The following is a 3173-nucleotide window of genomic DNA, read 5'->3' on the forward strand; positions in this document are numbered from 1 at the left end:
GTGATATAGTAGCATACTCATTTTATTTTTATTTCTTTTTGACAGGGAAGTTAGCAGGTATTTTATAATTGTAAAAAAATTATTGTGAATAAGTGAAGGTTTATAGAGCACATTGTCAGTTTTACATTCCACAAATCCTACACTTTATTTCATCTCAATGATTGCAATCCCCTCCATGTAGCAACAGTTATCCGCTTCCTCCCTGGGGTTTTTATTTCCATTCCTCCCTGCTTCCCTTCCCTTCTCAATTTTGTCTTTAGTTAAATGTTACCCTTTTGATCTTTTTTTTATTTTAATTTATTTTTTTGGGGGGTGGCACCACAGAGAGCAAGTTTATTTGGTGAATGCTGCTTGCAAGCATTATCCTAGAGAGACAGCAGATAAAGATACGGTGGCAGCCAAGGAGGCCTTCAGGGCTAGACACAGTCTCACACAGAAAAGGCACAGAGCTCTGAGGACAAGGGAAGGACTGCTCTCAGCCATTCAGCACCTACTGGATAGACTCTTCATAGTTGATACAACCATTGCTGTCTTCGCTTGTGTCCTGCCACCATCATCTCTACTTCTTCCTCTGTCATCTTCTCACTCACTGTGACAAGGACATGCCAGATTTCAGCGCCCATGACAGTGCTGCTCCCGTCCTTGTCAAACACCCAAAGGCCTTCAGCATAGTCTTCATAGGTACTCTGGTCCTTGTTCTTGACCACAGTCTGCAGCATGGGCAGACAGTGCTCAGAATCCAGCACCTTCCCATTCATCTCATCATTCTTGGGATTCTCCAGGACTTTGAACACCTCGGTGGTGGCAGGGTTCTGGCCCAGGGCCGTCATCACATTCCCACACTGGCTGTATAGGATCTTGCCATCACCTGGTCTGTCAGACAGCTGGAAGGCATCCTTAAACTCTTTGTGAAGTCATACATCTTGGCTGCTCCAGTTTGGGCACTTTTCCATGCAGTAATGGTCTGCCCTTTTGTTCTTAAAAGGTTGATCATTCCATGGTGAGCATACCTTACTAGTATTGTTGTCCTCCTTATATGCCTCTCTACTGCTGGACTGAAAATTGGACCATGAGGGTCAGTTTCTTTTCAGACCTGAAGGGTGGCCGAGGGCCAGAGTCTCAGGTTCCTCCTGTTTCTTTCTGATGGTCTTTTTTTAATCATTTGAGTTTTGTTCCACACTTTTCCCACTTTATTCAGGCCCCGCTAATGTTATCCTCCTCAGTGTAGTTGGCAGCGGTAGCTGGGAACTATCCTACTCATCTGGTCTCAGAGTTGTAGACACCTGATGTTCACGTGTTCCATTAATCCATTGGATTAGTTGATTCCAAGCATCTTCAATATTCATCACTCTTCTTTCTTCTTCACATGGAGAGACCAATAATCATATTTTAGGTGACTGTTCATAAACTGTTAAGATCTCAGTTGCTATTCACCAAAGTATGATGTAGAACATTGTCTTTGTGAACTGTTATGCCAATGAACCATGGTGTCCTGACCATGGTCCTGAGCCCCCAGGCCCAGAAACTCAGTGCCTCATGATATCTGGTATGTCTATGAAGTTTTCATCATTTTACCCCCTGGGCATAATTTATCTTATTGCACTTCAAAGACACTGCGGTATATTTTTTTTACAGATTGAAGGTTTGTGGCAATACTGCATTGAGCAAGTCTATTGGTGCCATTTTTCCAAGAGCATATGTTTACTTCCTGTCTCTCTGTCACATTTTGGTAATTCTCACAATATTCCAAAAAATTTTTAATGTTATGCACACTTAATAGACTACAGCATAGTATAAACAAAACATTTATATGCAGTGGAAAACAAAAATATTCATATGACTTGCTTTATTGCATGCAAGATTTGCTTTTATGTGGTAGTATGGAACTGAACCTGTAATACCTCTGAGGTATATCTGTATTTAATTTAAGCTGCTAATATAGAAATGGAGTCCTGGTGTGGCACTGTGGGTTAATGCATCACACTGCAAAGCCGTTTGAACTTCAAGGTCGGCAGTTCAAGCTCACCAGCTGCTCCTTGGAAACCCTATACAGGGTCGTTATGGGTTGGAATCAACTCGATGGTACTTAACAACAACAACAACAAGATAAAAATATCATATTACTATGTGAGTAACCAGTGGTTCTTATTTAAAACAGAGAAAGTGACAATATATACCATTGTGAAGTTAAATAAGTTTTAAGAAAAAGTTATATTTCTATGGAAACTTCAGAAGCACCTAGTCATCAAAGAACACTTCCATTTCTAATTTCTCTTCATCTTTCCATTTTGAAAGAAGCCTATTTTGAAAGGATAAAACAAGCAATGCATTTTCGATACCAGATTCATAGCAAACAATAATCACAGGAGAGAGATGTAGCAGATCAAAGAAGAAGAATGGCTCATTCAGAATATATGAAATGAAATAGAATAGAATAAAGTTTTCCCAAGTTATACATTGGCACAGAAACCTTAGTCTTGGCTTTGTAACAGACAAATCTTATTTCCATCTTAGTATGGTGACTCATTAAATTGCCTTACATATAGCTAAATGAAATTTTGTCATTGTTGCTGTTAAGTGCCATTGAGTCGGTTCCCACTCATAATGACCTTGTATAGGGTTTTCCAGGAATAGCTGGTGAATTTGAACCACCGACCTTATGGTTCAAACTGACCTTGCAGTCAAGTGCTTATCCTACAGTGCCATACCAGGGCTCCATTACATCTATATAAAACAAAAATTCGCTTCTTCTAAATATAGATACAGATTAGACAGATAATTAACTTTCTAATTCAGTATCTTTCCAGATAGTTCAATTGATTCTTTACTTTGTAAATATGTTATTTCCTAACTTTCTAATCACAAATGGAATTAAAGCTAAATGATTTAATTGAAATTATGGCAGAGTTAAAGTTCAGCTTGAATTACCTTCATTTTCATTAAAAGATACCATTCCCTTTCCGAAAGTTTACTTTTGAGTTTTCTAAGAACACTTTGCATTCTCCAAGATCAAATCCCAAAATAATAGAGCAATTGGGGCAAATCCTACCTTTGGAGGAAATTTTTGACTCGTAAACATAACAATTCTTCAGCAATCCATCATTTTACACTTGCCCACTGGGAATGTGATCTTACCACATTTCTATTGTCAAGAAGTGAAATCTTTATCTCTT

General features: G+C 38.8%; 1 pseudogene; it reads right to left on the reverse strand.

Annotated features, from left to right (window-relative positions):
- Positions 1–490: 490 nt before the first annotated feature.
- LOC102818496 lies at positions 491–2953 on the reverse strand (annotated as a pseudogene).
- Positions 2954–3173: the final 220 nt, after the last annotated feature.

Source organism: Chrysochloris asiatica, unplaced genomic scaffold, assembly GCF_000296735.1.
Source record: "Chrysochloris asiatica unplaced genomic scaffold, ChrAsi1.0 scaffold00051, whole genome shotgun sequence".
NCBI lineage: Eukaryota > Metazoa > Chordata > Mammalia > Afrosoricida > Chrysochloridae > Chrysochloris > Chrysochloris asiatica.